The sequence below is a fragment of the Lutra lutra genome, chromosome 1, assembly GCF_902655055.1.
Source record: "Lutra lutra chromosome 1, mLutLut1.2, whole genome shotgun sequence".
In the NCBI taxonomy this organism is placed as follows: Eukaryota; Metazoa; Chordata; class Mammalia; order Carnivora; family Mustelidae; genus Lutra; species Lutra lutra.
The window spans coordinates 194,273,263-194,299,497 of record NC_062278.1 but is presented as its reverse complement, the minus strand read 5'-3'; the positions used below and the strand labels follow the sequence as shown (position 1 = coordinate 194,299,497).

Here is a 26,235-nt window from a genome sequence, read left to right as displayed (position 1 = left end):
CGTTTGTCTTTGCTGCACCAGAACCTTGTGCATTGCCTGGAGCTGTGTGTGTACTCAGAAAACCTTGTGTCTGCAGCCTGCTGTTATAATAATTAAGAAAGGCCAACATAGAAACATAGAAAATCTTTTCGATCTACTGGGAAGTGAAAATCATAAGTAGATTGTGACCATGTACAAAAATAGGCATGTTTGAGGACAACTACAATGTTGATAATGTACAAAGATGAAAACAGTAGTGTCGGATATTGGAATTCTGTGTGTGGTGGTGTTTGTCCTAAGATTGCCTAATGTCAGAATGTCATCTTTTCCATTTCAAAAGCTATCGATGTCTTCACATTGGAGGGAGAGAAGGTACCTGGTAGGCAGTGAAACACTGGCATACAGGATAAGCTTCAAACTCCATAGCTTGGCACTAAAGCTCCTTTGAGATCTGGTCCACCCAAGAATGTCATTTGCATATCCTGTCCATCCTCCTTCCTTCTTCTCCATCACACTTAATTACTCATCCTTTCGAAATGCATCATAGGTCTCGCTTTCTATTTCGTCCATTCGTTCTTTCTTTTTCCCCTGCACATACCAGTCTCACTACCTGGAACACCCTTCTTCCCGCCCATTCTTCAAGAGCTAAATTCTATTCATTCTTCAAAAACAGCTCAAATATCCCCTAAGAAGGCATCCCTGATTCTCCACACCTGACACCAGTCTCATGTTGTTTGCCCCACATCTGTTTCTATAACAACTTAGGCTTTCATCTCTCAGAAAGTTTGTCACACTGTGCTCCAATCACGGGTTTACCTGTCTTTCTCCACCACAAGCCTAGACACCACAGATATACAGATATACACCACACATACAGATAATGTAAGGCTACCTTGGGCTACACAGGCCAATGGATGACCCATGGTCTTTTTTAACACACTGTGACAGTGTGATCACTCCATCAAGACTTTTTGGTTGCAAGTAATAAACATCCACTGAAACTACTTTGTGCACAAAAAAAGCGAATTTATTTATAAGGACACAAAGATACTTCTCAAAGCCCAACTTTGGAAAGTGCAGTCACTAAGGTCTAGACCCTGGAGCCAAAAAGCTTAGAGAATCAAGGCAGCTTGTCTCTTAATCGGTCTGATTATCCCCTCTCTGCACCCGCTCCCACCTCACAGTCATTTAACCTGCATCTCTCATCTCTCCATAGGCCCATTGTCTTTTCTCCCTCTCTCTCAAAATGACAGTTATACAGTGGCTGAAGGCATGAGTTCATGCTACCTGGATTCATGCCTGGCCTTGCCACTACCCAATAAATTAGTTAACCCCCCCCCCAGCAACTCAGTTTCCTCTTCTATAAAATGGGAATGAGAAGAAGACCTACTCCATAGGGATGCTATGAGGATTACTGAACTAATCTAAGAGATAAACCTTCCATAGCTCCCAAATTCACCTACCTATCCAGTGTATCTGCAAATGTCTTAGTCCCAAAGCCACCTTCTGGGACAGACGTTCTGACTGGCCCATCTTGAGTCAGCTATGCATCCTTTATCCACTCAGGGGTGGCCTTGGAAGCCAAGTTACACACTAAAACATGACGGCCAGGGCTCACCCTTGAAGGTGAGAGGGCAGTTCTAAGAGAAAGTGGCCACGGGCTAAGCCGTACCACAGACAGAAGCCTCTGCCCACGCAGCCACGGCTGTGGGCCTGCTTTGGATAATAGCTGGGGCTCCTTCACCTCACGGCCCTGCATGAGGCTCTCACTTAAAACACACAGCTACATATCTGTCTGCAACGGCACCTAAGAAGCTCCACACACCAGCACTTAATAAAGCTTAATGGTGATTATGGTGATACTGACAAGAATGACGGGGGCACCACAGGCCACACCACAGGCTGCTATTGCTTCTCTGCAGTTTGCTGCTGGGCCCTGTGGCTTGAAGTTGACGTCGGCACATCCTTCTAACTCAGCTACTGTGGCTCGAGTCTGGGGCCAACCCTCATCAGCTCCTAGCCGGCTGCTAGTTACGTAGATTTATACCCCACTAAATCTATTGTTACCTAAGGATTTCTTCCTTGCAGTCCGGGGTTTAAAGAACCTAAGCACAGCATCTGATAACCAAAAGAGGAAAGGCCTCCAAAGACAATTAACCATTTGATTCAAAGTGTTCTACTGCGGCTCTAGCATTTCCAAGTAGATGAGATTAACCTGGGAAACTGCATCTTTGAAATAGAAAGTTGCCACAGCCCTGGGCTCTAAACCTAGCCCATAAAGTCCCTCGGGCAGCTCTGTATCAAATTTTTGCTCTCCCAGTAAAATCTCTGCCACAAACAACTAGATTTGTAAACCAGTGTGTCTTCAAAGTCTCTTCACAACATGTTAGGTCATGCGGTTTTCAAAACAGCCCTGATAGGTAGGTATGGCTGTCACCATGTCACAGAAGAAACTGAGGCTCAGAAGGCTTAAGACAGTTGCCTAAGATCATGCAAGCTGCAGGCAGTAGAGCCCTAATTAAACCCAACTCAGCCAGCTCCTTGCCCATGGTGCTACCTCTGTCACCTGCTTTCCTGATTTCAAAGCAAACACCTCTAAACTATGTGTGGACACATTTGAGAACCAGTGTTCCGTGGCAGTGCCAAGTAAGGTAAGCTGGATGTCCACCCATCGAGAGGAGCTCATCAGATTCATATAATTAACTTCCATGGAACATTCCATTGGCGGAAATGAAGCAGTAAACCTTATTTCTTTTACCACCAGCACCTCCATCATCGTCACATTTATTCAACCCTCCCTGGACACCAGACACTGTGTCCCGTGCTCTACAGGCACTACCTCAGGTAAACCCTCACAGTGATGAGATACTTTTATTACTCCCCATTTTACAAATTAAGAAACTGAGGCCCCCAAAGCCATTAGCCTTGCCCAAGGTCATATGGCAAGTAGCCAGATAGATATTCGAAGCAAGAACTATCTCATTCCAGACTCCAAACCACCATTTTTTAGTGTTTAGAGAAGTCATTTCCAGGACTAGCATCAAGATCTCAACACGACTGCCTTTCATAAAAATATTCTGCCTTTGAATTTCTAGCTCTCAACAGTAAGTAAAATACACTAGAGTAACTGCCTCAAATCCTTTCTAGAAGCGGGCAGGAAAAGAAATACATAGTCGGGATTTCTCTTAAGAATTTGAACCAAATTTAAAAAAAAAAAGAATTTGAATAACAGGGTATGCATATAAAAGATGTTTCAGTACATTTTGCTGTAGCATGAAGAACCACCTCACTTTCAAATGGTGAATCCCAGCTCATGTGTATGTGGCTTTATAATCATTCAAGGAAGGCTGTGGTGCACATCACTTTAAGGAATGCTGGTACTTTAAGTGGATTTGAAGAGCAAACGCAGCCTAAAATCAGTTGCCATCACTGAACACAATCACTGGAAGGCCTGGAATTCACGCTGGAAAATTCATCCAAAAAAAGACCCAGAGAATGGCATTGTTCACCCAGGGATCAAGGACAACCTGAATATTTAACTCATTACCGTCTATGAGGCTAAAGACCTTTAATGGCTACTTGTACAAGACAGAACATAAATAAAAGACAATGACTGATGGCAGAGTGCAATGGTCAAGAGCACTTTGGGGACAGCCATCTCTGGGTGGGAGTCCCGACTTTGTCATTTACCAGCTCTGTAGTTTTGGGCAAGTTGCCTAAACACGCTAACTGGTTTGGTTGTCCATAAATTTGGATAAAAGCAGCACCTATTTGATAGGATTTCTGTGCTTAATAAACAACAGCTATTGAAATGATGATATTGGATGACGATGATGACGGCAACAAAGATGCTCATCTGCCTGCTTACTTTACTTTTTTTACTTTTTTTTTTTTTTTTTTTTTTTTACTTTACTCCTGACAAAATGAGTACATGGGAAATGGACAAGTTCAGCACAATAGCATATTCCTCTTTCTCTTTCCTGCTTTTGTTTGAAAATTCTTTGCTCTGTTCATCTGTGTTCAGACCCTGATTTCCTCTTGAGACTCCCTCTCCCACAGCTTCTGTTAGCAGAGAAAGGAATGTTTCTTCTCTTTCCAACTGGGTGTTGGCTAAGGAATTTGCTCCTTCTTGGCTGTCTCTGGTACTACAAACCCTCAAAGTGAATGATCTTGACTTAAGGTGACTCTCCTCTTTATATATTATTATAATCAGTGACAGCTAGCTTGATTTGCAAATTTTCACAACAAGGGCCCAAAATATAAGGCCCACTGACATGTGAAAAGTGTTACTGATTGGGGCCTCTGGCTGGCTCAATCTGGAGAGCAAACAACTCTAGATCTTGGGGTTGTGAGTTTAAGTCCCCCATTAGGTGTGGAGATTACTGAAACATAAATAAACAAATAAAGTATTCACAACGTAAACACTGGAGCCATCCAGTTCAGTGCCATTACTACTTAGGTGACTATGGGGGACAGGGAGGGAAGGGAATGAGCATTCTGAAAACACCAACAGGATACCAGGCAGAGAACTGGAGCCTTAGATACAGTTGTAGGTCACTGAATACAGAATTCAAATTTAGGTGACATGAGTACGAGAAAATGTATAGAGTAAGTAAGGAGATAGTTTCTTTTACTATCCTTATCAAAGAATATCTAAAAGTTTGCAATAGCGGGTGAGGGTGTATATATAAGTAGCACTGAGCACACTATCCTCTCTGCCTGCTGCTACTAAGGATGTAAAAGAGGAAAGATAAAGAAAAGCTTTGATCATAATAAAAGGGAGGGACAAGTTCCTGGAGGGCAGGAATCATCTGTGTCCTGGTAACCAAGGCATCCCCAGCACCTGGAACAGAGTTTGGGAAGTAGAAAGTATGCAAAGTGTGGGATGAATGAGAGAATGCATGGATGCACCCAGATGCGACTAGAGTCAAAGCCCAAATACCCTGGTAGGTTTCACCGGTCTCCTTCCTTATTCATCTGAAAGAATGTCCTACCTTGCTGGTCATCACCACCATAGACAATAATGAAAACACAAGCTCACAACAAAATAATATTTTAAACATACATAGCATACTAGGTCATTAAAAATAGACTAGGGAGTATTTTACATTGAGACACTAGGGAACATCATTACTTTGAAATGTCACTTTCTGCTTTAATTAGTACGCTCTAATGATAAGTATATGTCATTCTAATCTAATGAACGTCTTGAATGCTTATGGAATCTGGGTCACAGCCCTCTCTGGGAGATACACGAATGTACAAAGAACAAACAGAATGCACGTGTTGATGTCAACCAGCTTACTTATCTTTATTAATATAATTGCCAAAGTTTCAAGTTTTAAAATCTGAGGATAAATTTGTTCACCACACCAAGCACTCCCAGTACAGCGATCTGATCTTTCACATCTCTCAAGACAGCCTAAGCTGTTTGAGGTAAGGGCCACATGAAATTCCCAGATCCTTGGAGGTCTCACTCAGAACAAGATCACCTGCTGAGAGGTATATTTTGAATAAAGAAAACAATAGCTCTGCTTGTTCCCAGGGAAATTTATAAGGCTGCCTTTGCTTCCTTCCACCTATTAGGGGGCTTTATCCAAGGAGAATATGCTCACTCTTCAGAGCTTCAAAGACACAGATAATGGACTTCTCCTTTTCAAAGAGAAGTCTTAGCTATTGCTCCTTTCATTCAGCAGTCAGAATATAAAAGAACCAGAGTGAAACAGACAAATACCTCTGATCTGCTTGTTGTGGCAGTATCAGATAAAGAAATTCTGTAGCCCAGAGAGATATCTGATTCTTTCATTTGAATGTCAATACCAAGCACCTCTCTCAGCCATTCCACCAGAAGCAGGGAGAATGTGTCTCAGAAAGAGAACACAGAAGCTCTCCTGTGAATGTGGCTTCAAGTTCCTTTTTTTTTTTTTTTTTTACAGTTTCTGGCAAAAAAGGAAGAAAGAGAGAAAGAAAGAAAATCAAGGACTAATGTTCTCTGCTTCCTGTTCTCCAGATTCATAGATTCACCAATTGAGTGACCCACCAGCTTTCTCAGGATTGTAATGGCAAGGTCGGTTCTCAAAAGCACTCAGGCAAGTTACCAAGCTTTTTACCAGCTCCCCCGCAGCAGTCTGCTTGGTTACCCAGGGCCTCATTTCGTGGCAAATCTGCAATAGGAAGAGGAGAGGCGCTCAGCTGGCCCCACCAGCCCCACTCTGGGCTCTCATCTACTATTCAGGGTTCATGCAGATAGGCTCATTCACACACCCGCAAGGACCCACCCACCCACCTCCTGAGCCTCGGCGCCTTCACAAGCTCAAAGCAATTTCTCAGGGGGGAGTGAAAGCTTCACCTGCCTTTCACCGAAATGGCTCCCAGAGATATTATCTTAAAACGCTTTCTCTTAAAAAAAATTTTTTTGATTTTAAACTGAGAATACATGCTGTGCTGAAATAGGATGGTGGTGGGTTCTGATTATATCTTTTTTCCCATTTCAGTTTTACTCTTCGGTATTGAAAATACCAGGTTGCTCTCTCCTGCTCTCCTTTTTCTCCCTGATTCTGAAAGTTTGATCTGCTGAGTCAAAAGGAGTGTTAGTATTAAACTTTCATCTTTTATCTGCCCCCTCCCCCAATATCTAAGAACAATGGGATTATGCATCATTTCCCACTATGGATGTGTTCCTAAGAACTGCATGCTAAATAAATTAAGGCGAGTGGCCTTTTTGAACAGAACTCCAATCACTGAAATGGGAAAAAGATACCTAGGCTTCCTAACCCACTGAGATTACTTTTCCTCCTCTTTTATTTTTAATTTATTTATTTTAAGTAGACCCTGTGCCCAACCATGAAGCTTGAACTCATGACCCTGAGATTAAGAGTTGCAAGCTCTACCAACTGAGCCAGCCAGGAGCCACTACTTTTCTCCTCATTTAAAAAATCAAATTCTTGTATTGTGCTTCAGTACCTTATGGTGTGACAATATGAAAAGCTGTGCAATCATTAAAAATGATCCTTACAAAAATGACAATGAAAAATGAAAAATAATATTTGTAACATCTAAATCTCTTTCAAATGAAAAATTATGCCACAAAATTTCTGTAAATTAACTTTATTTCACTAGGATTTTCTTAAAACATCCTATACCAAAAGGGGCGATCCAAATACATTGCAGTAATTGTTAACATTTAAAATTAGGCCGTTAAGAAATAATAAGTTGCTTTAAAAAAATACATTTAGGCTGTTGGTCTTTAAAGACCACATTTTAGGGGGAAGACTAGGTATCTGAGGCATAGCACACACAAAAAAGGCAAAATATTAACTACTTCATTGTCCAGAAGAGACAAATCCATAGACAGAGGATAGGTTTCCAGTTCCTGTCAATGGACTCATAAAGCACATGGCATTTGTGACTGGCTTCTCTCACTTAGCATGTTTTCAAGAAAAATTCTTGTTGTACCATGTATCAATACTTCCTTTTTAAAAATGGAGTAACATTCCACTGTATGGATATACCACATTTGTTTATCCATTCATTGTAGGTGGACATTTGGATTATTTCTACCTTTTGGCTATTATGAATATGCTGTATGAACATTAACATACAAGGTTTTGTGTAGATATTTGTTTTCAGTTCTCTTGGGTATATACAAGAATTGCAAATGACCTCAGAGTAGAATCCTGGGTCATATTATAACTCTATGTCTAACCTTTTGGGGAACTGGCAAACAGTTTTCCAACATGGCTATGTCATTTTACAATCCCACCAGCAACGTATGAAAGTTCCATTCTCTCCATATCCTCACCAAAACTTGCCATTGTTTTCTTTATGTTGGCATTTCTGGTGCACATAAAGTGGTATTTCATTGTGGTTTTGATTTGGTTTGATTTCCCTAATGATGAATGTTGTTGGGGATCTTTTCGTGTGCTTATTAACCATTTGTATACCTTCTTTGGAAAAATGCTTCATCAGGCCCTTTGCCCATTTTTCAGTCAGATTGTCTTTTATTATTGAGTTGTAAGAGTTTTTTATGCATTCACACAAAGTCCCTTATCAAATATATGACTTTCTCTCATCCGTGGATCATTTTTTCACTTGCTTGATGGTATCATCTGAAAAAAGTTTTAATTTCAATGAAGTCAAATTATTGACTTGTATTTTATCATCTGTGCTTTTGGTGTTATATCTAAGGACCCTAACCCAAGATCACAAAAATTAACTCTTACTATATCCTGGAAGATTTATAGTATTAGCTCTTACATTTATGTGTGTGTTGCATTTTGAGCTAAATGGTGTGAGGTGGAGGTCTAAATTCATTCTTTCGCATGTGTATATCCAGTTGTCCTGGCAATACTCCTTGAAAAGACTAATGTTTCCCCCATTGAATTGTCTTGGCACTCTTGTCAAAAACCAAGTGACCATATTTTGAAAGGGATTACATTGAGGATGTGGATCGTTTGGGGTAGTATTGGAATCTCATTGATGTTAATTTTCTGATCCATAAACATGGGATGTCTTTCCATTTATCTATTCTATAACACTGTTCAACAATATTTTATAGTTTTTAGTGTACAAGTCTTGTACTTCTCATCTCATGTTTACTGCTATGTACTTTTTTGCTATTATAAGTGAGATTGTTTTCCTAATATCATTTGGAGATTGTTCATTGCTAGTATACAGAAATAAAATTGATTTTTGTATATTGATCTTGTATCTTGCCACATTGCTGAACTCATTTATTAGTTGTAATAGTTTTTTAGTGGATTTGCCAATGCACTTTTAACTTAAACTTTTAAATTATTTTGACCCCCACCATACTTCTAGACATCAGTGTATGCTACTATCATACAACACTTATCCTCAATATTGAGCAATTAAATCTTATCTGCTCCCAGCTCTCATGCAGCCTCTTCAATTAACCCCTCAGCCTGATGACCACTCTCCACAGGAAAGCAGAAAGAACAACATCAACAAGAAAAATTACTTCTTCCTTAATTCTATTTCTAGAGATTAGTAAAATCATTCAGAATAGTAAAATTAAACATGCTAAGCTACTAAAACTCTTCTGCCTAGCATTACCTTGCTAAAATGAAGTCAAGCAAAACGTAACCAAAGTGGATTTTGACATTTCATATTTTGTTGAATACTGCCAGGGTGCTGGCAATCACTGTCTCTTACATACAAATTAACAGCCTACCATCTGTCAAGTGTTGGGATAATCACAGGGTTTAGTGCACAATATGGTTATTAGAATATGACCTGACAAAAAGGAAAAGAACACAACCTAATTTGGACTATAAAATCTATGATCTCACTTGCAAATGACAGTTTGACAAGCTATTATTCTGCATTTTGGCTTCTACAGTAAAGGCAGTTTTATGCATACGTAATTCTATTAGTTATACAGGCAACAGCCTGTGGAAGATTGCCTTAAACTATAAAATCAATTTGGTCATACAGTATTTTTTAACTAATTCTTAGACAAATATTTGCACCATGAATAAGTGGGAATGCAATGATCTGAGCCTTCACATTTCTGAGTAAAGCGCCAATCATTTGGCAAAAATGTCTTTGTGATATTGTTGCCAGCGATTCCACAGAATTCTTCAGAGTATATGCAAAGAAAGGGCTGTAGAAACTTATTAAAGCTATTCACGTGAACATACATCAAAGTCAAAAAGTTGACAGTTTTGAAAAGTGTAATATATGAAACACTTTGGCACGGAATTTACTTCATCCCCAACAGTGACATCTGCTAATGAGCATCATTAATATTGCCTACTTTTATTTATCCTAATGCCTCATGGGTGCTATCTTTATATACATTCCTCTGTAACACCTTTTGTTTTCATCCAAGGGAAAAAAAAAACCCATACTGACAGCTGCCTCTAATAAAGAGGATTCCAACAAAACTCTTCTCTTCTGATTACAGAAAGAATATAGAGTACCAGGTTCTTTTTATGGCTGTTTTCTGCCTCTCAAAACAGCACATAAATGTGTAGTGTTCCTGAAGGTTATTTAAGGGTACACCCATTGTGTCTAAAAACACATGCATAAGAGAGAAATGCATTAATTAAGTCTCAAGGCAAAATGTTCTGTTGAGGTGACAAAACAAAACAGATTTTTTAATATTAGCAATTATATTACCTGGGGAGCTTAAGTGAGATAATAACTATACAATACATTAAGCAACTCACAGTGCAAATTATGTTGCTTTGTTTTAGACTGCACATCTTTCCCATTATTTTCACACTTGTTTCCTTTCACGGTAGGGAAAAATGATGTATTTTTCTGTCATGTTGGCTCAATATAAGGTGAGTCAGAGTGCCAAGGCTCCTCCACAAAAGATCTTGGGATCCAATTTTAATATGCTGAAATATGAATTTTAAGAACAGTATGTGATGAATTGTAAGGCTGCACAATACCTCCAAATTTCCCAATACCAAGACCTTCATGGCTATTCTCTGAAGAGTAGAAAAAAATTTGATCAAAATTTGGAGAATTTTAAATATATAAAAGCATATAAAATATTATTTATATCCATGATTTTAGAATGATTCATCTACGGCAGCAACCTTGCAAGTATAAGATAAGATCAGGGAACAGAAAAACATAAGCAAAACGATAGGGAGAATCAGAGAAATTCACCATTCATTTACAGAAAAGCCCTTTGGGAAAAAAAAAAATTCAAAAACACCCAGGTTCTTCCTAGCTACCTTTGCCTTTGTCACTTAGCTAGTATAATTATGATAGCTTTTTTTAATGTGAAGGCTAAGATGTGACTTCATAAATGAACAAAATGTGCCCTTTGGAAATTCTTCTCTCTCAGAAAGAATTATTCCCAAATTTGGAAATCCAGTCAAATCCAAGCATTAACTATGTCAAAAAAAGACAGTGAAAGAGGGAAGTAAAGAGGGACAGAGGAGAGAAAAGCTGGGAGCAGGGAGTGGGGAGGGGAACCATGTCTGGTTAAAAGACAGGAAAAAAGTTAACCAAACTATTTATGTGATGAGACTATGAATAATTTAGTATCTTTGGACTTTTATTCATTTTTCCAGACAAACAACACTTTTTAATCAAAAGCAGCTTTATACGTATTTTCTCTCCTCCATTCTTAATTTAGCATGATAATTTATATACAATAGAATATGCAAATCTTAAGTGTCCAGCTCCTTGACATCTTCACATGTATAAACCCAAGGATCCTCCACCCAAAACAAGACATAAATTTATTTCCAGAAAAATCCCTAGTGACCCTTTCCAGGCAATAGCTTTCCCAACCTTCCATGTTTCTACCTTCTACTACCATTGATTCATAAGTCTGGTTCCTAAATTTTATATAAGTGGAATCATACAGTGTGTACTTTTTTGTTTGTGGTTTCTTTTGTCAACATAATGTTTTTGAAATGCACCCATATTGTTGTATATATCAGTTGTTCCCTTTTTTTCCTGAGTAGTATCCGTCATATGACTACACCACAGTTTGTTTACTCACTCACCCACTCACAGACACCGGATTCTCTCACATTTTGGGTTATTATGAATAAACTGCTATGAACATCCTTGTGCAAGTCTTTTTTGTGGGCATATGCACTAATTTCTCTCAGATTAAATCTTACAAGGGAAATAGATGACATAATTTTTTTATTTTAAAGTGAGATCTAGTATTCTTTATGCCCATTGTATTTTAAACTAAAAGAAAGTATTTAAAAATCTGAACTTAACAGTTTCAACCTAAGAGAAAGGGAATACATAAAATTCAAAGCATAAATCTGTAAAAGTTTTATGGTCCTGGATGCAGAGTTCAAACCAAGATAAAAGAATTATAAACCTCGCTGGGACCCTAGAAAAGTACTTGCTGCTCCTCCTTCTGGATCTTCATTGTCTCCAGTGGAAAGGTTTCCAAAGACAAGAAGTTTACCACAGGAACAGTATTTCATTTTTTAATTTTAACAACTAAAACTTCCCTCTAGCTAAAAGAATAATAGAGAAAGAAGTATGATCATAAAGTCAATCGTAATCCTTTCAAATAATTAAGATGCCAATATGTCAGGGCTGAAAGATCATCACCATTCAGGGAAAAAAGAGAGCCGAGAAACCACTTAAATGGGACCAGTGGATGCAGAGTCACAGACAGCATTTCCATGGCATCCAGCCCATGCTAGGGAAAAGATGGGTTTTCTCTGGGACAATGACAAGAACAATCTTGTTATCATGTTGCTAAGGATCACAGGTAGGATGGCTATAAATACTTTATCCTCCAGACTGAAAAAAAAAAAAAATTGGGAGATTGAAAGGAGGTGCTAAAAATAAATATTATTTAATTTTTTAAAAGATTTTATTTATTTATTTATTTTAGAGTCAGAGAGAGTACTAGCAGTGGGGAGAGGCACGGGGAAGAGAAAGAATCCCAAACAGACTCCACGCTGAGCACCAGGAATCTATCTTACGACCCTGACATCATGACCTGAGTCAAAACCAAGAGTTGGAGGTCTAGCCAGATGAGCCACCCAGGTACCCCCACTCTTACTTTTTGATTTCTTAAAATATTTACTTGCTCACTTACAAATTGGGTTTTATTATACTGGTAGACATTTAAAAAAAAATAGTCCTATTCCAAAATGGTTTCCAAAAATAAAATTATTTTTATTTAAATATGGATGTGTGTGTGTGTGTGTGTGTGTGTGCGCGCGCGCGCACATGCATGTTGTAAGGGAAGAAATACCCTTCTTTCCCCTTCTGCCTTCACTGGGTGTCTAACAGGGCTTAAGAATCAAACTTATGTAAGAGAGACTGACAGGAGAAAATAAAAACTTCAATAAATTATAAACTTTAGTGACTTGTTACATGTTCACAGCAGCATTTACAAGAGAATGAAGACCCAAAAAAGTGACCAGAGATGACGCTTTTGTATCTTTTAGACAAAGAAACTATAAACTTGTGAAGAACTGATAAGACAAAGGGGTTTGGGCTATAGGCGATAAATGGTGAAGAGGTAACTAAGAAAATACGGCTTATGTATTTACGAAGTTTTTTGTTTGTTTGTTTTTGTTTTTTTAAAGATTTTATTTATTTATTTGACAGAGAGAGAGATCACAAGTAGGCAGAGAGGCAGGCAGGGGGTTGGGGGGGAATCAGGCTCCCTGCTGAGCAGAGAGCCCAATGTGGGCCTCGATCCTTGGACCCTGAGACCATGACCCAAGCTGAAGGCAGAGGCTTAACCCACTGAGCCACCCAGGCACCCAACAATGTTTTTAAACTACAGCCTTCTTGCCCCTAAATTCCCTATAGATGATCATAAAGATCCTTCCACCCATCTCCCACAAGAAGTACCTTTCAGAGCAAAGATTGATCTCCTGTTTTCAGGAGGATTAAGGAGGGTCAGAGTATTTATCCTTCTTACACTGGCAATTTCTTAAAGTACTTTTAATTCAAAATAATCACTATACCAAAGTGGTATATTTTGTGGTGACAATCTGAACCCCTTCTATCTACATATTCAGGATAAATGCTAACCTAGACAAGATGCAGAGAAAAGTAATATAAACTGGGACTCTCCTAAATAAACTAGGACTCTAGTCCTGACAATCTGGGTACTCTTATCTAGTCAGGTGTCACCTCCAACCCTCACCAAAGGACACACCAAGTTAACTATAAATGGAACCTAAGGGGCTAAGGTCCTTTTGTGCATTCAATAAATGATTTTTGAAAGTCTTTGGTATGTTTGCCATTGCCCCAGTCCGGATACAATGGCATATGAGTCCAACCATCTCTAGACCTGTGGAATCTTCAATTTGCCAGAGAACAAGAACCAAGGAACAAGTTATTACAAGTATGTTGTAAAGAAGTAAAATGAGAGCCCTTGGAAAGCTTTTTTTTTTTACAGTATTTTTTATAATTCTTTTTAAAGATTTTATTTATTTATTTGACAGAGAGAGAGATCACAAGTAGGCAGAGAGGCAGGCAGAGAGAGAGGGGGAAGCAGGCTCCTGCTGAGCAGAGAGCCCGATGCGGGGCTCGATCCCAGGACCCTGGGATCATGACCTGAGCCGAAGGCAGAGGCTTTAACCCACTGAGCCACCCAGGCGCCCCATTTTTTAATTTTTTTTATAAACATATAATGTATTATTAGCCCCAGGGGTACAGGTCTGTGAATCGCCAGGTTTACACACTTCACAGCACTTACCATACACATACTCTCCCCAATGTCTATAACTGCACCACCCTCTCCCTACCCTCCTCCCCCTGGCAACCCTCAGTTTGTTTTGTGAGATTAAGAGTCACTTATGGTTTGTCTCCCTACCGATCCCATCTTGTTTCATTTATTCTTTTCCTATCCCCCCCAAACCCCCCACGTTGCATCTCCACTTCCTCATACCAGGGAGATCATATGATAGTTGTCTTTCTCTGATTAACTTATTTCGCTAAGCATAATACCCTCTAGTTCCATCCATGTCATCGCAAATGGCAAGATTTCATTTCTTTTGATGGCTGCATAGTATTCCATTGTATATATATGCCACATCTTCTTTATCCATTCGTCTGTTGATGGACATCTAGGTTCTTTCCATAGTTTGGCTATTGTGGACATGGCTGCTATAAACATTTGGGTGCACGTGCCCCTTCGGATCACTACGTTTGTATCTTTAGGGTAAATACCCAGTAGTGCAATTGCTGGGTCGTAGGGTAGCTCTATTTTCAACTTTTTGAGGAACCTCCATACTGTTTTCCAGAGTGGCTATACCAGCTTGCATTCCCACCAACAATGTAGGAGGGTTCTCCTTTCTCTGCATCCTCACCAACATCTGTCATTTCCTGACTTGTTAATTTTAGCCATTCTGACTGGTGTGAGGTGGTATTTCATTGTGGTTTTGATTTGTATTTCCCTGATGCCGAGTGATGTGGAGCACTTTTTCATGTGTCTGTTGGCCATCTGGATGTCTTCTTTGCAGAAATGTCTGTTCATGTCCTCTGCCCATTTCTTGATTGGATTATTTGTTCTTTGGGTGTTGAGTTTGCTAAGCTTTTTATAGATTTTGGATTCTAGCCCTTTACCTTTGAATGGTATGTTCTCAATGGTAGTTCTCAATGGGGTGGGCATTGTCCTCTAAGGTGATTTCTTTTTTGGAATTGTGAGGGGCTATCTCACTGATGGCAAATGTGATTAGTACTTTCTGGAGGGCTCCAGAGATACTAGATGTTCTGTAACGTGCAAGACAGGCCCACACAATGAAAAATGGTCTCCTGTCCCTCATGACTTTCACATGTCCCACCACTCGTGTAGGCAGGAAAAAAAAACAATATATGATTATCTTTTTTACATATTTTTTTTTTAAAGATTTTATTTATTTATTTGACAGAGAGAAATCACAAGTAGGCAGAGAGGCAGGCAGAGAGAGAGGAGGAAGCAGGCTCCCTGCCGAGCAGAAAGCCCGATGCGGGGCTTGAACCCAGGACCTGGGATCATGACCTGAGCCGAAAGCAGTGGCCTAACCCACTGAGCCACCCAGGCGCCCCTTTTTTACATATTTTTTATACGTTTTTAGTTTTCACTGAATTTTTAAGGAATGAAACTAACAGGTAGACCAAAGGAAGACTGTAGTTCTTGTTCAACACTTTACCAATTGTTCACTATTTCAGAAAATCACATCACTGACAGCAGTGGGGCTTAGGAGACTCAGCCTACCAATATAAAACACAATGGTATTAGTCTGCATTCATATCTGCCACATGCAAATGTGTAAGAGAAAAATAGGTTTAGCAGCAAATAGTATTAAGTTGGCCATGACCCATGACACTCAGGGATATTCCAAAATGCATTAATTGAGAATATTTTTAAATATTTCATTTTATTGCCATAATATATACCTTTTAAAAATTCTGTAGCACAATGATAAAAATCTATATTGTCAAAATTACTGATTAAAATTATTTACTTACTTTGGATTTGCCTCTTGTTTCTCAGTCTTACACTGAAACTGTCCCTAGAGGTCTCCCACACAACTTCTTTATGACTTTTTATATTACTGTTTCTTTTTCCAATCCATTTGCTATTCCCTGTTGCCTACTGAAGAGCTTTTTAAGAACTAGAGACCAAATATATGCCACAAGCTGAGGAAGGATTTCAATATTAGAGGTATTCTTCTTGTGATTCTTCAATACCAGTCAGTCCCTCATCATAACAAAGGGAATTAATTTGCAAATACCTTTACAAATAAGTCCAACTAATTTCCAGGAAGGTCGGACTCGCTTATGGTCTCTACCTCAAAACTGTGTAGGGGCGCCTGGGTGGCTCAGTGGGTTAAGCCTCTGCCTTCAGCTCAGGTCATGATCTCAGGTTCCTGGGATTGAGCCCCGCATCGGGCTCTCTGCTCAGCAGGGGGCCTGCTTCCTCCTCTCTTTCTCTCTGTCTGCCTCTCTACCTGCTTGTGATCTCTGTCTGTCAAATAAATAAAATCTTTTAAAAAAATTTGTGTAATTAATCTCAGCATATTAGCTTTACTTTAATTGTGATTATTTCCCTCTTTTTCTCATCAGATGTCATTATTTATCCCAAAACCAGTTTTTATTCTAGTGTCCCCATACCTCTCCTCTTTCATTTCTGTACTTCTTCCACAGAATGGCTTCTAATCTTCTCTTAGATCCTATTTTATTCAGATCAAGTAGATAAAGCAATCGACTGATTCATTGTCTTCAAGTGGAGCTGTGCCTTGGCATTTACACCAAAATACTTTGTTTATTGTAACTCACTTCCCTTTTCTTTTTCCTTTATATTATTAGTTAAACTACTATATCAATTTTTAGAAGTATGTGGGGGGTAGGTAATATTATCAATGTATTTCATTCTATGATGTAAGAGAACATAAAATTAATTTTATAAAAAGAAGGTACTCTATCTGATGAGATTAAAACAGTTGAGTCCCATCGAATTTGGAGTAGTGGTTGTGTCAGCTAAAACTCAGAGGATAGGGAAGAGTTAGCTAAGTAAAGAAGGGATCGGGGAGATAGGAAGAAAGGCCAAACCCTCAAAACCAGAATCCTCCTCTTATTAAAAAAAAAAAAAACATCAAAAGAACAGATAGCAGATTACTTGAGCTGGAGAAATCGCTGCTAAAAGGTGGTGGATGAACCAATTAGGGCATGTTTTGTTGATAAAAAGGCTAACTTTTCCACTTTAATAAGTTCAAGTGCTTTAAGATGTATATTAGAAGAATACTAGTTTGCACAGAGTCATGAAACAAAGTTTCCTTTTAAAATAAATTTAAACTTGGGGTGCCTGGGTGGCTCAGTGGGTTAAGGCCTCTGACTTCAGCTCGGGTCACAATCCCAGGGTCCTGGGATCGAGCCCCACATCGGGGTTTCTGCTCCGCAGGGAGCCTGTTTCCTCCTCTCTCTCTGCCTGCTTCTCTGCCTAGTTGTGATTTCTCTCTGTCAAATAAATAAAATATATTTAAAATATATTATAAAAATATAAAATAAAAATAAATAAATAAATAAAAATAAATTTAAACTTAAGGAAAAATAAGCAAAATTTTCTCTTTTAGTAAATATTAGTATAGGTAGGGGTGCCTGATTAAGGGTCTGACTCTTGATTTCAGCTCAGGTCATGATCCCCGGATTGTGGGATAGAGCCCGGCATGAGGCTCCTCACTCAGCAGGAAGTTTGCTGGAAACTCTCTCTTTCTCTCTCCCTCTGCTCCTCCCCCGGCCACATAAATAAATAAATAAATAAATAAACAAACAAACAAGCTTTAAAAAAAAAAAAAAGATGATTTTCACCTAAGTTTCAAAAAAAGAAAAAAATTAGTACAGGTAGAGCAAGAATATGTAAAGATATGGCTCCTGAATCACTGAATTTGGGGATGCTCTAAACTATAACACGGAAGCAGGGGGGAGTGGAGAGGCTTTGAGATGAAATGGATGAAGGAAGCAAGGGCCAGGTCATGCAAAGTCCTGTAAGCTGCTGTGATGTTTTAGGTCTCCATCTTAGAAGCAATGGAAGGCCATTAAAGGATTTTAAAGAGAATAATGATGAGACCGTATCTGTGCTTTCATAAGATCAGTATGGCATCAGCACATGATCAGAAATAGGTAGACCAGTGAGACAGCTGTTACAATTGCCTAAATAAGAGACCATGGTGACCTACACTCACGTGACAGCAACAGAGATGAAGGGGAATTTGAGATATAACATATATCCTGGAATACAAGATGCCATAAACTGAAATACCATTTTTCAGAGAACATGAAGAAATATACTACTAAAGGAACATATCAATTGTAAGAAGTCATTATTCCAGAAACAATAAAATATGGAACATCTATCCTTCTTAGAATGGAGGAAATGCAAGTTTTAGAGGGTAGAAAATAGGATGTGGAGACTAATTATACGACTGATGATAATGACCAATAAACTGGCTTTGCTTTTCAGCTTTTTGTCTTTAATTGACATGACAGATAATTTCAGTGATGCACATGGAGTCTAAAGTTCAGAAGGTCAGTGGAAAAAATAAGAGCATAAATCCCTTCCCAGGTAAAGATATACTTGAGTAAGGCATGTTGGCTGGCCTACTGGCCTTCTAATATCAGAGGCCTAAAACTTGTACGTTGAAATTTGCTTTCAGGAATCAATGTTCACAGCACTCTGAAAGTCAAGGCCTCGTTGTGGCTATTATTGTGAAGATGATGATTTATAGCCAGTGCCCATGGCCTAGGCCTCAAGGTTTGTTTACAATTTACAGTAAGAGGAGCCCAGCCTTAAATTATAGTTAACAACCCTTGAAGTTAAAAAAAAAAACAACAAAAAAAGAATTATGTAAATACATACCCATCATCTTTTAAATTTATTGCTTAGGAAACAAGGGGAAAAAACATTTTGCAACTATATACATCTCCAATGATCCAAGTTTAACTTCTGGAAACAAATATATTCTTTGACTCTGCTCCCATCATTAGTAAATTTCAATGACTCTATTCCTTTTGTGACTGCCTAACAATTAAAAAACCCCAAATCAACTGGCATTTAAAAAACTGAACAGAGTGCATTTTCTAGTGGGGGGAGGGTGTCACTATACTCACACATAGCAGGTCAGTCTAGCACACCTGGTTATTCAAGAACACCGTTTCTCATTGGGCCCAAGGAAACCCCCCAGAACAAGAGGACCGTTTACACTAAATGAACCCAACATATTATTGGAGTATCAACTGACATTAGAAGTATGCTACAGCTGCCAAGAGCAGTATCAGGGAGGATCTCTGGATGACAGACAAGATGACAAAACAGAAGGAAGAAACTTCAGGATCGGAAGGGAGGGGGAAACCCCTCATACAACAATTTTAAAAATACATAAAGGGGAAATCATATTTAAGGTAAGCCTCTAAAAAAGCAGAGAAATCTTGTTATTCCCCCCCTCTGCCTGCAGTAGCCTTCTGGTATTAGTGCTGCAATGCATTTGCTTCTCCATAATATTCTCAACACTAACAAGATCAGAGGAAATGATTTATTCCACCCCCTCTCCTGCTACTTCTGAACGGCAATGGGTGTCCTTGGGGACACAGGATTTCTGAATTGCTTTCGGCCATCTGATATTGCAGCTCTGCAGCCTTCCCTAGAATGAGCCAGAAAAATCAAAATAATTACATTAATGTTGGGAATCAAAGTTTATTGACTCTCCCTTGAGGTGGAAAACCAAAAAGCTGGTTACAAAAGTTGCCAGCTTATTTAATGATACCACTGCCTCCTCCCTGGTCTTGTCAAAACAGCTTTTGAAAGCATTTTCAAATAAAGCCACCTTTGGTGTGCTCTAATTCAATAGCTTACCTATTCTCTTTTAAATAAAAGCTAGCTCCCATCATCTACCCTTCCACATGCAGATCTCCTCAAAGGGAGGACCGGACAGGCCCTCTTCCCCTGCCAAACCACTGCCAAAGGCAATTCTCCAGGGCAGTATCCCTGTCATCATTTCTGCTTCCCTCAGGAACGTTCTGCCTCATTGAATATTCTTCTAAACCAATGAGAGAATCGTGTACTCACCTCCCCAAGGTAGCAATCCACATTTATTATAGCATTCATGGCTGCTAATGAAACTTGCAGCAGCTGGTTTCTCTCACGTTCCAACAATCCTTTGCAACACCCAAGGTGAGGCGGGGTGGATCTCATATGCACACCCATTTCATACAGGAGTCCATAGACACAACGAGTAGGTGTCTTGCTGATCTGCGTACCATTCACAGGACAGAACTGAGGCCCTGGCAAAAAACAGGCTCAAAATAAAAGATTTCTTGAATTGGCCAAATTAAACTGAAGTAGATACTCAATTTTTGTTTTAATTAAAATGAACCGACCAGATGGAACCGAACTAAGAAAAATGTTAACTCCCTTTATGCCTGGTCAACATTTACCCCTTTTTCTTCTTTTTGTTTCCATGGTTTGGTTCTTGGTTTAGGTTTTGTTTGTTCTGTTGGGTTTTTTTAGTTTTTATTTTTTACTTCTTTAAATAAAAATTCCCAAACATAATGAAAGACAAGTATAATGGACCTCCAAGTTTCCATCCACCCAGGGCCAACAGGAATGAAGATTTTCCCACATTTGCTTCATTTATCACCTCCTTTTTAAACCTATTAAAATATTTTAAAGCAAGGCCAAGACAGTGTATCATTTCACCGCTAATTTCTTTAATTGTTATGTTGTGCAGAAAGAAGTTAACACAGCAGGCCTGAGGCTGCTATCCTTAGAAAGGCTGGATGCAAAGTTGACTCTTGACTGGCATCTGGAATCTTGGACTTCAGGAGGGTTCTTGTGACCCCCAGAACTGAGAAGGATGGCTCATTGTGCCTAAACTGTTTGTACAAATAATATAGTTTATGCCAAACACCTGTTTTCCTTTTGGGAGGGCTATAGTTTTGGTACATATTAGGCAGAGCCACACCGACCAGCCCCCAATAAAAACCTTGGGCACCGAAGCTCTAGTGAGCCTCCCTGTTAGACGGCATGGCATTTGCGTTGTCACAGTTACATAGTCCCTGAGTGAGCCACCAGGAGCCAATTCTTACAACCTTGTGCCTGGTATCCTCTGGACTTCACTGCATATGCTTTTCCCTTTGCTGAGTTTGCTTCTTACCTTTCTGCTACAATAAATCACAGCCATGAGCACAACTACATACTAAGTTCTGAGCACTCCTAGCAAATTATTGAACCTGGGGGTGGTCCTGGGACCCTGACCCTTTGCCTACCAACCAACTGAAACCTCACTTCTTCACAGAAACATCACTGACCCTGGAGACGTACCAAACTGGGAGAGAATGCTGTCCCACTTTCGTAACACCTTGAACTTCTCCTTCACAGCATTTATCAAAACTGTCCCCAAATAATGTTAAGAATAGGGGCACCTGGGTGGCTCAGTCAGTTAAGCTTCTGGCTCCTGATTTTGGAGCAGGTCATGATCTCATGGGATTGAGCCCCATGTTGAGCTCCACACCCGCAGGGGGTCTCCTTGAGGATTCTCTCTCACCCTCTCCTTCTCCCCCTCCCCCTGCTCACTCACTCTCTCAAATAAATAAATAAATATATCTTTCAAAAATAACAGTGAGATTATTTATTTATGGTCTATCTAAGTACGACCCAAGTACCTAAGTTTCTAGAATGCAGGAACCCTATCTGTTTGGCTTGCCATGTATCCCTAGCAATGAGTACTGAAGACAAGAATTTTAAAAGAATCCAAGAGGATACCATACCTTCCTTCCAAGTACAGTTTGAGAGGTAGAGTTTCTACGATTTCCTCTGCATTTCACTCATTCATTCACTGAATACGACACTCTTACTGTACAATCCTTACCATGTCCCAGTTCAGATTAATATCTACTTCATTAAAATTCTTTTTTTTTTTAAAGATTTCATTTAGTTATTCGACAGAGAGAGAGAGATCACAAGTGGGCAGAGCAGGCGGGGGGGGGGGAAGCAGGCTCCCTGCTGAACAGAGAGCATAATGCAAGGCTCAATCCCAGGACCCTGAGATCATGACCTGAGCTGAAGGCAGAGGCTTAACCCACTAAGCCACCCAGGTGCCCCAATATCTACTTCATTATCATCATTTTATACTTAGTGAGATCATCCCAACATTTCATCTTTTAGGTGAGGAGCCACAAATCTGCTCCTGTCGAGGCACTGGTGACTAATACATCTATTTGCAACACATTGTAGGACCCTCTTTTCCACCTCAGAATCCTCTAGAGTTTCTCATTCAGATGAAGACTCTTGAGATGATTTTGTCCACTAAAGTTTGAGAACCACTGCTCTGGGTCACTCTCAAAAGAAGAAGGGAAACTAAAAGTAAGAAACCCACAGAGATACGACTCTTCAGCTGAATTTTTTAAAAGATGAATGTATCGCAGGCTAAAATATAGTAGAGATTATGCTAAGCAAATCCCACTACTGAAACACCACATGACAACTGACCGAATAAACATATATTTCTTTAAAGAAAAGAAGTGAGCTGCCCATACACTGGGAGGGATACATCTAATATAGACACAGTCTGTCATGTGCATTTAACTCATGTGCAGAAATGGGTCAAGTAGATGTTTTTCATGGTGGATGAAAATAAAATGTGATGGGAACACCTGGATGGAAATTAGCAAGATTTTAAAAACTTGTTTAGTTTGAGTATTCCCGTACCCTATCTCATCAAGCAAACTCATTACGTATATATTAATACCTAAGAGAAACACATATCAACGTCAAAGTGCATCAGCAAAAGGCTGATAGGAACACACTGGTAGTTCAACTTGTGTTACAACTGCCTGTAGCAAAGGAGGAACCTTGGAGGGGCCCCTGGGTGGCTTAGTCAATTAAGTCTTGGACTCTGGGTTTTGGCTCCTGTCATGATCTCACATGAGATGGAGCCCCAAGTAGGGCTCTGCACTGAGCATGGAGTCTGCTTGAGATTCTTTCTGCCCCCCTCCCGCCCTCCTCCCACTTGCATGTGTGCACCCTCTCTTTAAAATAAAATAAATCAAATCTTTAAAAAAAAAAAAAAAGGAGGAGCCTTGGGGGCAGCTCCCAAAAGGAAAACTATCAGAACCTTCGTCTGGGCATTGAGGGATCAAAGAAGACTGGTGTTGGTCTAGAAGCAGGGACCACTCAGAAAAAGGCAGTGGTGGTCAGAAGAGAGGGACAGTCATTTTCTTTAGTCCCTTACAGGGTCACAGAATGGCTTTGTTTATGTCTTATTCTGGGCATTCTTTATGTTCCAGTTGCCAGCAGGGCTGTGTTTTACTTTCCCTCATGTGTACCAGAAAATGTGCATAAAAATCTTCATTGTAGCACCATGCATAACAGAGGAAAGGGAAAGGAAAAAAAAACAATCCAAAAGGCCATCGATGGAAGTATATGTAAAACATAAAATTAAAAGAAAAGAACAAGGAATGATGATCATGAGGTTAGTAGTTACCTCTTAGGAGGCAGAGACACAATAAAAAAGTCACACATTTGGACGTGAATTATTGGTGCTGTTTCCTCCTTAGGTTTACGACTACATGTTATGTTGTGAAAGAAGTAAATCAGAATGGGGTTAACGCCTGAGTCAAGGATGACGTTGTGCCATGAACTGAGGACTATAATTAATCTATCTCCATGACCTGAGGTCCAAACTGTTTTCAAACAAAAAATAACAATAATTACCCTCACCTATGTTTCCTTCTTGGGTGCACATTCTCTACCTAGCATTTTTTAGCCACAATACAGTAGGTGCCAGTTGCATTTATATAGCAGCAACGATAAACATGACTTTTTATTAAATGCAAATGTTACCACCAAGCAGAATCAACTATTGACTTTGTGCAACCTCTCATCAACGGAACCATCAATATGCCGAGCAAGGCACAGGATTTATTATCTAGGCACATCTTTCAGAGGGTTTCCTAAAACACAGCTAATTTCCATAATTGGTAACCAAATAAAACCATCGGCAGCCAAAAGAACACCAGTCTTTTCAGGGAACTATAAATTACACGGAGATGTCTAATTAAATGTACAGTGCTACGCTCACGCAGGCATTTCATCTTTGGCTCTTTGAAGAAGGCTGTCTTTCCTTCTCTACATTACAAATACTGTATCATCCTGGACATGAAGGCCAGAACACTTCACATGGCCACCATTTTACGTTTTCCATACTACTAATTTTTTAGAAATGTCTTTATATTCCATGACATTTGGTTTTAAGGACATTTTTCCAAAATAGAAACACCAGGTCCAAGTTCACTACAGCAATAGTGTCTATAAGAACCAAAGGAATGGATGCCTTTTAGCAAATGAGAACACACAGTCAAATGACCCTTATTTTTAAAAAGCTCTATAAACTATGTCAGGGAGGGGACTCACATTGCCAGACACCATAAAACAACATACAATTAAACTCTAGCCGTCCATTAGATGACCATTGTCAGCAGTTGCATTGAATGGATGGCTTAAAAGAAGTAGGTTGGGGGTTCCCAGGTGGCTCAGTTGGTTAAGCATCCAACTCTTGATGTCAGCTCAGGTTTTGATCTCAGGATCGTGAGTTCAAGCCCCAAGTTGGGCTCCACACCCCATACTGGGCTCCACACCCAATGTGGAGCCTACTTATAAGAAAAAGGGAAAAAAAGAAAAAGAAAAAAGGAGAAGTGGGTTGGGAGAAGCGTCATGATTAGCACACTGATACAGCATTGTTGGATTTTTTAGACCCCAGTGCAATTGTCCAATACTATTACCACTACAGAGAGGAAAAAAAACACAGGGTCTTTTTAACAAATATCTGACTTCTCTCTACTTTTGGTCCAGCCCCCAGATGCACTTTATTTTACTAATATTGCAAAAATAATTGTGTCTCTTCTGATGTAATCTGAAGTGATGTTATTGGAAATATGTAGGGCTAAAGCTTTCATGAAACATCCAATCCACTAAGAGAAACACTAAGGAAATTAGCCTGCCTCATTGTTGAAAACAGATGGGATATGTTAGGCTTGTGTTTGATGAGAACTACACATACAAGACAAATTATAAAAAGGCTCCCCTCCCTTCAGAGACAAAGCCCCACCCTGGGGTGTACAAATTAGCCAGTGTTACACAAACTGCCTTTCAGCCCTATCTACACCCCCAGAGGGGCACCTTTCATTTAGGGTACATAACATAGGCAACTTCAAGTGTGGTCTGGATATATCTCCCACGTTTCTTCCTTCTTCACTTGGTGTTTTCACTTCCCTATCCCCCCTTAAAATAATCCCATCAGATGAAGGGTTCCTGAGGTACAACGAACATGAATGGATTTCAACAGATTCATCAACTCCCTGAGATTTGGGTGCAAAATGAGATGTCTGTAGGCACATGCCTACTTTTGTGAGATGTTCCCAAGAACTCCGATGCCAGGTTCAAATGACTGTCTTGAGTTTCTGACATCAGGGAATGAAGGAAGGAGTAAGACGAAGAAGACACACCATCTGCCATCACTCCTGCATATTTTTCTTCCTAAATCACATTCAGCAGTTTATTCCAATCACCAGGCTTTTCATCCCTATAAAGAAAATGTTCAGACTTTAAATGGGCTAATGACTCACCTGGAGAACTGGAGAAACCTGCATGTTCCTGGTCCTCACCCCATCCCAGCCTCGAGGTTCAGACTTCAACAGTCCAGGATAGAGCCCAGGAATCTGCATTTTTGCAAGTGCCTCGTGCAATTCTGAGGCAGATGGTTGCAAAACTCATGCTTTGAGAAACATGCCACAATCCACCATCAGGCAGGAATCATGCCCATGGGTTCATTTACTCAAGGGAAAAAAGAACAGTATTTGTTTCTTTGTAAAGATGAGACTCTGGAAGTTTGTGAGCCACAGGAAATTAGAAAACCCATTTGTTTGTTTGTTTGTTTGTTTGTTTGTTTTTAGCAATCACTATTACTTGACAGTTCCTGTAGCATGTTAAGATGGCTGTTACTGATGACTCTTACTACCTTTTCCTATGCAGTACAACACAGGGGCATACCCCATAAGAGATGAGTATATTCTAAAACAATCCAGGAAAGAAAGTTAATGGCAGTCATGTCTGCTCCTTATTTGTGTAGACTGACTGCCATGAGCAACAGAGAAACACCTTTTTAAAAGTTACACTGTAGCTTTAAATTGGGTTAACTCAGTGTGTATAGCCATGAAATAAGTGGTTATAGAGATGTAAAGGATAGGATACTTTTCTACATTCCTCTTTTGCCTTTTTATTTTCCCTATGGTCTTTTA

At 39.6% G+C, this 26,235-nt stretch overlaps 1 long non-coding RNA gene across 1 annotated transcript in view; it reads right to left on the bottom strand.

The window, feature by feature from the left end:
* Nucleotides 1–19,239: 19,239 nt before the first annotated feature.
* The window catches only part of LOC125078288 (uncharacterized), a 79,842-nt gene continuing 72,846 nt past the window's right edge, over nucleotides 19,240–26,235 (bottom strand). Inside the window, exons 3-4 of the long non-coding RNA XR_007120849.1 lie at nucleotides 20,009–20,223; nucleotides 19,240–19,583 (exon numbers count right to left, since the gene is read on the bottom strand). This is a non-coding gene — a long non-coding RNA (uncharacterized LOC125078288). The remainder of the gene's footprint in view (nucleotides 19,584–20,008; nucleotides 20,224–26,235) is intronic.